General features: G+C 39.5%; 1 pseudogene; it reads right to left on the reverse strand.

Moving 5' to 3' along the window:
- Nucleotides 1-41: 41 nt before the first annotated feature.
- On the reverse strand, nucleotides 42-3,563 carry LOC125487801 (annotated as a pseudogene).
- Nucleotides 3,564-10,304: the final 6,741 nt, after the last annotated feature.

Below are 10,304 nucleotides of genomic sequence, written 5' to 3' on the forward strand. Positions count from 1 at the left end.
GGTGTTGGAACATGAAGTGAAACTTAGTACTCATGTTTCAATCACTTCAAAGTGTTCCATAATGTAATGATTCGCCTGAAGGGATATATCATTGTATTCTTCAGCTCTTCTCTGAATTTATCCTGGATCACAGCATAAATACATATGTTGGTGCAGGAGCTGAGCAGTTGCAGCATCTTTGCTGTGCAATCTGTGGTAAAGCATGTGTCTGTAAATGAGGAGTAATATCAGATATATTTAATTCGTGCATAAATATGGTATACAAACTGTGTCACCCACAACAGCACAAAACTGCACAATGTAGCGAACAGAAAACCGACTGACTACCACCAGGTTTTCCATTTCCAAATCCTTGTGCTTCTCTCCACTTCTCTGACCACGGAGACCTCGACGGATTTGCCTGCTCACTAAAATATGCCTAACAGTCAGCACATTGAACAACAAGATCAGAAGGAATAACACACAAGGGGTTAAAATGTAGTTCATTATTTCAGGTGCCGCCCATGCAGGGGAACTGAAATAACTCGATTTCTTGATGCAACCCCATGGAATGTTATCAATGATGTATTGTGGCTCGTAGTTAAAATACCATGGTAGAGACTCCAGGCAGCCCAGCAATGTCACAGTCCCGACAAATGCCGCGGCAGTTCTCTCAGTGCAAAAGTTTGTTTTCAATTTCTCATAGCAAATAGCCACAAATCAGTCAAAAGTGAATGTGACTGTGAGCCAGACAGAAATCACTGTGGCTGCTGATGCCAGGGCAGAATAAAGTCGACAGTAATGTTCACTAATGAATGTGGTAAATAAGTTGGAACAGTGATCCACAAGATGGCATCAAAGACAACGACAAGGAGATCAGCCACTGCCATTCCAATCGTGTAATGAGTGATGCACTTGCAGAGACCACACTTTCCATGGGACAGGATCATTACTGCCACCAAGTTAACTTTGAGAGAAGACATTGAAATAGAAGTAAATATTTACAGATCTTGTCCTGAATCAAACAACAGTGTGACAGAACTTAGGGCAAAATGTCCAGCTGTGATAACTCATGACTGGTGTCAAATGAAGTGTGCGTGCATTCCTAAAATTACATGCTTGAAACTCAATTACCAGCAGTACAGTTTTGAATCCATAGCACAAGTAAAGAAAGTAAGAAAAGGAGGTTAATAGTTCATCATTAAGTGTAAAATGAATTCCCTTGAAGAGTGAAGGAGTAGATGTAATGGCAGCATTGAATGATAAGAAAAGGTGTTTGTGCAAAATACACAGTGATAAGTAATAACAATTAAGCAGCCAAGTAATCACCATTTTGCATCAGGAACACTTTGATAACAGCTTACCAGGAACACCAATGGCTGAAATAAGAGAAAAAAAAATCTTCTATTTGCCATACAATTGGATATGCCATTTCTGGGATTAGCAACAACTTTGGTTGTTCTCTTTCTCACACGTTTGGCAGGAACTGTCACCTGAAACATTTTGATCAACTGTGATTTACGTCGAGTGTAAACTTCCAGTGACTTTGTGACTCCTGACATCAATATTAGTAACATCAACTTGAACAAACACATTACATGAACAGCTTTGACTCTGATGTGATTACTGTGATGGGAAAAACACAACCATCTCAAAACTCAGGAGTAGACATTAGTTCCACCATATGCAATCAAGTTAAAGGTGCATGCAGAAAAGACTGATCCCAGAAATAATGAATAGCTTCATTTAGATGTTCCTGGTAAAGCATGGTGTTTTTTTCTTCAGTTAACTTAATTTTTTGCTGCTCTGGAATGTAGACAGAATCCAGAAAAAAAAGGGAAAAGCATTTCTAATATGATTCTGCAGATTCTCGGTTAAGAATACAAACTTCATTTTGCGAAGGACATTGATGTTGGTGTCTCCATTTGCTGTAGTGGAAGCTTGAGAATTCAACGTCTGATAGCCATTTGGAGAAAGCATAGGTTAGAAGTCAATTTTTACTCAGTTTATGATTTATTTGTTCGGTGGAGAATTGTGGATATACATGTCCTAACTCTGAATTCCAACTCTAGTGCCAGGACATGATGCATTTTACAACTAGGCAATTAAAGCCAAATTCTTGAACCCGAACATGAACCCTAATTCAAAGTACAAACCTAACTCTACACTGAAGTCTATTTTCTACAATTAACTACGAAATGGAATATACTCTTTCTTTCTCTGCCTCTTCATTAATATATTGCGATTATGGTTCAATGTAGACTGAAAGGCAAGTTTTGCCCGTTTGATTTTTTAAAATTCACTCGTGGGACTTGGGCATCACTGACTGGTTCAAATTTTATTATCATCCCAAAATGCTGGTTGAGGAGAAGCTGGTGAGCTGCTTACCTGCACTTCTGCAGTCTATGTGTTGTCGATAGACACAGGATATCATAATGGAGGGAAACTTGTTATTTAGATCCAGAAACTCAGAAGGATGAGATTCAGTATGGGAACACAACTGAATGTTAACACGTCGAGCGCCAGTGGTTAGTTGGAGTCATGTTTGAGGAAGCCATTGCCTGCCATGTAGTGTAACTATCACCTTCCATTCCTTAGCCTAAGCCGCAGAATTGTCCAGAAATTTTTACATTTGTGCAAGGACTGCTTTGGTGTCTGAGGAGTCATAAATGATGCTAACCATTGAGCAACCATCATCAAGCACCCCTATTTCTGACCTTTTGATAGAAGGAAGGCCATTGATAAAGCAGTTGGAGATGGTTGGGTTTAGAAGATTCCCCTGAAGGACTCCTGTGGAGTTGAGATGATTCACCACCAACAAGTTTAAACCATCTTCTTAAATGCCAGATATGACTCCAACTAACCAAGAGTTTGCCTCCTGAAATCCATTGATTCCAGGGATAGTCAGCATGGATTCGATAATGGAACGTCAAGCCTTACTAATTTGATTGTATTCTTTGAAGAAGTGCCAAGGAGATTGGAACAGTGAAACAAAATATTGCATCAAAGACAACAACAAGAAGATCAGCCACTGCCATTCCAATCAAGTCATGAGAGATGCACTTAGAGAGACCACACTTTCCTCAGGACAGGATCATTATTGCCACAAAGTTAACTGTGATGGAAGACATTGAAGTAGAAGTAACTATTTTCAGATCTTCTTCTGACACTAAGAACAATGTGACAGAACCTCGGACAATATGTTCAGCTTTGATGTTGAAAGGCAGGTGTATACTGAAGAATAACATGTTTTACAATAACAATACACTCGAAACGCAATTGCTGACAGTGTATTTTGGAATCCATAGCACAATAAAATAAAGGGAGCAGAGAAAGTTAATCCTCCATCATTAAGAGTAAAACGAATTTCCTGGAAGAATGAAGGAGCAGATATAATGGCAGCATTTAATGATTAGAACAGGTCTTTGTGAAAAATACACAGTGATAATTTATGACAACTGAACAGCAAATTTTTCAACAGTTTGCTTCAGGAACGCTTGCAATAACAACTTACCGGAAACACCAATGGCTGAAATGAGAGGATAGAAAACATCTTCGACTTGCCATACAATTGGATATGCCATTCTGAGATTATCAACAATATCAGTTGTCCTGGTTCTCAGACTGCTGGCAGGAGCTATGAACTGATCCATTCCAATTGATCCGAATTATATGGAGGGTAAGCCTCCAGTGACATAGTTACACCGGACATCGCCATTAGTAACACCAACTTGAACAAACACATTACGTCAACAGCTCTGACTCTGATGTGATTATTATGGTGGGGAAAACCCAACTATCTCAAACTTCAGGAGTCAACATTCGTTCCACCATTACACAATGAAGCTAAAAGTGCATGCAGAAAAAAAACTGATCCCACAAATAATGAATCGATTCATTCAGATTATTTTTCTGAAAACCATGGTCCTTTTTGTTTCAGTTGGCATAATTGTTGCAGCTCGGGAAGTAGACAGAATCCAGAAACACAGATTCATTCTGGTTCTGCAGACTGCCAGATAAAAATGCAAACTTCAATTCTCTAAGGCATGTCTGTCTCTCCATTTGAGGTAGTGGGATCCCAAGAGTTCAATGTCTGACAGCCAGGTGGTGAAGAAAAATGTTTGAAGTCAATGTTTACTCAGTTTACGATTTAATCATAAGGTGGAGAATTGCGTATGTATCCTAACACTAAAACCCAACCCTAGTGCCAATACATACGCATTTTGCAATGAGACAATTAATGCCTACTTCTGTAACCCCAACGCTGACACTAACCCTGAACGAAAACCTCAACCCAACTCTACAATGGTGTCTATTTCATACAATTAACTAAGAAAATGAGAATGCTCCTTATTTTTCTGCCTCTTCATTAAGATATTGGGATTATGGTTCAATGTAGTCTGAGAGGCAATTTTCTGACATTTTTTTAAAAATTCGCTCAAGGGACTTGGGCATCACTGACTGGTTCAGTATTTATTGTCATCCCAAAATGCCCGTTGAGGAGCAGCTGTTGAGCTGCTAACATGCACTGCTGCAGTGTATGTGCTGTAGATAGACCCACAATATCATAATGGAAGGTAACACGTGATTTTGACGCAGGAACTCTTCAGGGATGAGATTCGGTATGGTAATTCAATTGAATGTAACATGTCAACAGTCAATGTATAGTTATTCTATTACTGGAGGTGATCATTGCCTGCCATGTGGTGTAAATATCACCTCCCATCCCTTAGCCTAAGCCTCAAAATTGTTCAGACGATGTAGAAGAACTGCTTTGGATTTTGACGAGTCGTGAATGATGCTGAACATTTTGCACAATGTTAATCAAACATTCTAATTCTGACGTTATCATCGAGGGAAGTTCATTGATGAAGCAACTTGAGCTGTTTGGGTATGGAATATTCCCCTGCAAAACTACAGTGAAGTTGAGATGACTGACCTCCAACAACCTCAAGCCATCTTCTTTTGTGTCAAGTATAAATCCAACTAGCCAATTGTTTGCCTCTGGATATCCAGTAAATCCAGTTTTGGCATTTGACGCCAAACACGATCCAATATGACCCTGATATTAAGGATCGTCATTCTCACCTCACTCTCCATTTGTTCAATTCAACTTATTTGTCCATTTTTGTGTCAAGGCTGTAATGAGGTCAGGAGCTCAGTGATCATGGTGGAAACTGGGCATCACTGAGCAGATAAGTGCTCAGCTGATTCTGGTTGAAACCGTCAATCACTTTCATGATGATCAAGAGTAGACTAATGGGGATGTAATAGGCCAAGTTAGATTTGTCGACTTGTATTGTATGGGAAATACCTGGGCAATTTTCCACATTGTTGGGTAGGTGCCAGTATTGCAACAATATAGGAAAGAATGTCTGCGATGCAGTGAGCTCTGGACCACAAGTCTTCAATTCTATTGTCAGGGCACATAGTCTTTGCAGTATCTGGTGCTCGCAGACATTTCCTGACAACACATAGATGAATCAAATACTGAAGACTGGCACCTGTGTTGTTGGGGGCTCTCTGTACGAGGCAGAGTTAAATTGCACACTGAGTACATCTGGCTGAAGACTGCTGCTAAGGCTACAACCTCATCTTTTGCACTGATGTGCTGGCCTCTCCCAGCACTGAGGACATGGATATTTGTGCAGCCTCCTCCTCTTGTGAGTTATTTGATTGTCCGCCACAATTCCCAAGTCGGGTGGCAGGACTGCAGGGCTTGGAATTGGTCTGTTAATCTGTCTCTCATTTGTTGTTTCGGCTGTTTGGTACGCAACTAATCCTGGTTTGTTGCTTCAAAAAGTTATTCATTGTGAGTAAGGTCTCCCCAGTAATTCACTAGTCAGGGATGGACACATGGTTTTGTTAACGGAAGTGAAGCATTATTAAATAGATTGCATCCATTGAGGAAGTGACAAGGAGATTAATGAGGGTAGTGCAAGAGGCTGTTGTCTACTTTAATTTTTGTAAGGCATTTGACTAGGTCCCACATGGCAAACTGGTCAAAAAGTAAACGCATGTTGGACACAGGCTAATGTGATGAATTGGATCAAAACTTGGTTCACTGACAGGAAACAAAGGGTAATTGTTGATGGCTGCATTTGCGAATGATTAGCTGCATAGAAAATGTTCCACAAGCTCGGTGTTAGTTTTCAAGGAGAGTTTTATAGTGTCTTTAAAATGTTTTTATTGTCTTCCCCTGGAAGTAAAAATGCTTGTATCTTCAACAGTTTGTGAGAGTGAGAGGATGTGTGGTCTTTTCCCTTATAGGTTTATGCAACAATTTGGGCTTGGGTTCAAGACAGAAGGAGGAGAAGGCAAAGACCAGAGCTGTTTGGAATTAGAGACAAATTATTAGCTTAAATAAATAATTCATTTCATAAAAATAAACAAGACTGAGGCAAAACTGAGTTCTGAGGAAGGGTCACTGGACCTGAAATGTTAACTCTGTTTTCTCCTTCACAGATGCTACCAGACCTGATGAGTTTTTCCAGCAACTTTATTTTTGTTCTTTGAAAGTTTTTGCTGATAATTTACAAAGTCTAGAATAACGGTGAAGTGATGTTGATTTATGCTCACAAAATTGAGGAAATGTATACATTTCCATGTGGATTGAAAAAAAAATGAGCAGGTAATTTAGAACTGGAATTGACAGGGTGATATCCAAAAATAGGGTTAGCAAGAAAAGGCAAAACAATGTTTTGGAACGGCTAACACTGCATTCTTCAACATCAATGCTGTGAAAGGTTTTCTCCAAACAGACTGCTACAAATTCCAGGTTTTGAGACTGAGGATGAAACGCCAAGCTCACTGACTCTGATCTGAAAAGCTACTTTCCTGCAAGTTTGAAATCCATTTTATGTAAGAAATGATCTAACTAAAATGCGCAATTACATTTCACTGGCCAATGATGTTGATGTCATTTACATCACAATATCTATTCGCTTACCTCAGGCATGGGAAATGATCTGTGTATCAATAATTTCCATCTTTTTTTTCCCACTGTGCAGTTAATCTTCTGATGATTGTGATCCTTTTCCAAGGAAAGTGTGTGCCTTCCATTTGAATCAGTCACTACCTGGTACCCATAGCAACAGCGAATCCAATGGCTGCAACTAATGAGGTCATATTTTAGTAGATCAATCGTTATTACTTCCAGGATTCCTTCCTCGCCATGACTCTGTCTGTAGTAGTATTACTGTCCGAAGTTAGAAATCTACAAATAATCCAGTTTGATAAAAAACAACCATTTTCACCTTCGATCACTTTGTCGCCATTTGTTGCCAGAAGCTGAAAAGAAAATATTCAATTGAGAAAACTGCACTGGTGGTGATTGCAACAAACACTTGGCTGTTCCATCTAAAAACCCTGTACTTTGTTCATAAACTGTCAAAAATGTCTTTTGGTAATCTCAAAATGGCATTTTGAATCTCTATTTCCTGAAAGAAAACATTCTTCAGACTTTTCTTTCATGAACACCTTCGTAAAGAAGAATCACAATTATACGGACAAAATATTTCTCAAAACAAATGCAGAGTTCAAATTGTCTTCCAAAAAAGGGCTTCTGTGTGTTTCGAGAACAACCTAAATCATTTTTATTCACAAATCTTTTCTACAGCATTCTGAAGAAAAAAAAAGTCTCAAATTTCCAATGAAACGAGATTTCACCGTTTTTAAGCTAAGATGCTTTTGGACAACTCCTTGTATAAGTAATGATTTCAGTTGAAGAGAATGGGTGGTCTCATTGTAGCTTGCATGGGAACTCTTTGTGAGTACGATGCAATTTTCACAGAGGACTTCTTTAACTTCACTGGAGGAAGCAGACTTGTTGATAACTTCCTTAGCTGTGCCTCAGTGTGGTACTTATTTTTCCACCTTTTGCAACTCCTCTGTTCCATTATACACTGGCTTTACCTTACTGGCAGAGATGGAACAGTTAGAGAAACTCTAAAAACTCTGGTGCGGCCGCACTTGGAGTATTGCGTGCAGTTCTGGTCACCGCATTATAGGAAGGATGTGGAAGCATTGGAAAGGGTGCAGAGGAGATTTACAGGATGTTGCCTGATATGGAGAGAAGGTCTTATGAGGAAAGGCTGAGGGTCTTGAGGCTGTTTTCGTTAGAGAGAAGAAGGTTAAGAGGTGACTTGATACAGACATACAAGGTGATCAGAGGATTAGATAGGGTGGACAGTGGGAGCCTTTTTCCTCGGATGGTGATGGCTAGCACGAGGGGACATAGCTTTAAATTGAGGGGTGATAGATATAGGACAGATGTCAGAGGTAGGTTCTTTACTCAGAGAGTAGTAAGGGCGTGGAATGCCCTGCCTGCAAATATAGTAGACTCGCCCACTTTAAGGGCATTTAAATGGTCATTGGATAAACATATGGATGATAATGGAATAGTTTAGGTTAGATGGGCTTCAGATTGGTTTCACAGGTCGGCGCAACATCGAGGGCCGAAGGGCCTGTACTGCGCTGTAATGTTCTATGTTCTATCTATGTTCTAAAAACTCCATTTTCGAGGTTAACTGCATTGCTTGGCAAGGTAACAGCCCAACTGCTGTCTATTCATGGTTTTCTCTCTGACATGTTTTGATTTTTGCTGTATTGTTTTAAAATGGACATTGAACCCTTACTATCAGAACTAAAACCGGAACAACCAAAGAGGAGCACTCCACCCTATAATCTATAAAGGAGTGTGAAAAGTGAGGTAACCTGCCTTTCAGTAACTTCTAGTTGTTAAATAAAATGAATCCCTGACACTCATTTTAAATTCAACAAGTAAAAATTTATTTATCTAAATCTAACAGTGAACAAATTAACTGAACTATTACCAAACTGAAGAAACCACTGCTAACGACTAACTATTCCTGAATAAAGTAAGATTCCAATGGTATGCTGTTCCACTAAATACAAGACAAAATGATGTAGAAAAGTGAATGGAGGCTTTTGAAATTACCAACAGGTTACATGTCGTCTGGAATTTTCTCTGCTTTCTCTGTCAATTCTTCTGTCAACAGTGCCTGCTTCATCAATTCTTCTGTCAGGAATATCAACTAGTTGTGCTGTGGGTACCTTTGTTTTTAGACGGTGCTTTCTATAACACAGAGCGGAGGCTGTGAGAACAAGCGATTCTCTCTTCAGAGCTGAGAGCTATTACCTCTTGAAGATGGCAATTAGCTCTATGCTGAATCCAACAGCTCACTTCTTTTATACCCTTGATGACATTTCAATACTTCTTACAGTAGGATTAGTCATAAGTTGTCAAAACCATCAGATTTAAATTTAATAGGTTTTTGGTATCTAAGTGCCTCATTCCAATTGATTGGCTAAAAGCAAATGCTTGTTGTCTTATTAAATCCTGCTGCTTAGCCTGTGAACTGCACAGCCGTTTGATGCAAATGTTTCAATTTAGGTGCTTTCTGTGTACTTGCAAACGTTCAAATTAATGCTCACAGATATCTACTTCAAATCTCTAAGCACAGAATAAGCATCTGATCTTTTAAAAGTACCATGCAATAATTTACACCCTAGCATTTTACAAACACCACATTCAAAATTCCTTCCTCCCAATCCACATGCAATCTACTAACTTCACAAAGATATCAAGGGAGAAGTCCATCTCATAATCAGCCCTAAGGTTAACATGCAGTCTGCATAGCTGCAATGCGAGAAGTGTGCAGACATAATCAGAAATTTGAAGCTGTTTGTAAACAAAAAAATGGAAAAAGAGAATGTATCCATCCATCCCACTTCAAGCAGAGTGGGTTAGTTCGTCCATGTATCAATGAAAATTATATATATTGAATACCTAAATTCTCTGAGCTAATGCAATAGTTTATCCAATGTCTCTTGGCCATAATCGTGTCAACACCTTCCTCTACCTCGGGCAAAACCGAAGTCTGTTTGAGTATATAATGGAGTAAACTTATTGGTGCAAAGAACACTTAAAGAGAGAACACTGAGAAACTAAAAAAAAACTAATTAATTTTAAATAATTAGCTAAGTAGAGATGGCAGGCCAGGTGATGTGTTATAGCTGTATGATGTGGGAGCTAGCTGATCCCATTGAGAACTACAATGACCACATCTGCAGCAAGTGTTGGCTGCTTGAGGAGCTCTGGCTCAAAACTGATGAGTTGGAATCCAAACTCAAAAAACTGCAGCACATCCGGGAGGGGGAGAGATACCTGGATGCTGTGTTTCAGGAGGCAGTCACACCTAGTAGATTAAATAATGTTAATTCGATCGGCGGGCAGGGACAGCAGTGTGTGACTGCGAGTGAGGCAGGTAGAGGGACCCTGCAGACAGGAACACAGGAGCCGC

This window comes from Rhincodon typus, chromosome 45 (assembly GCF_021869965.1).
Source record: "Rhincodon typus isolate 14 chromosome 45, sRhiTyp1.1, whole genome shotgun sequence".
Lineage (NCBI taxonomy): Eukaryota > Metazoa > Chordata > Chondrichthyes > Orectolobiformes > Rhincodontidae > Rhincodon > Rhincodon typus.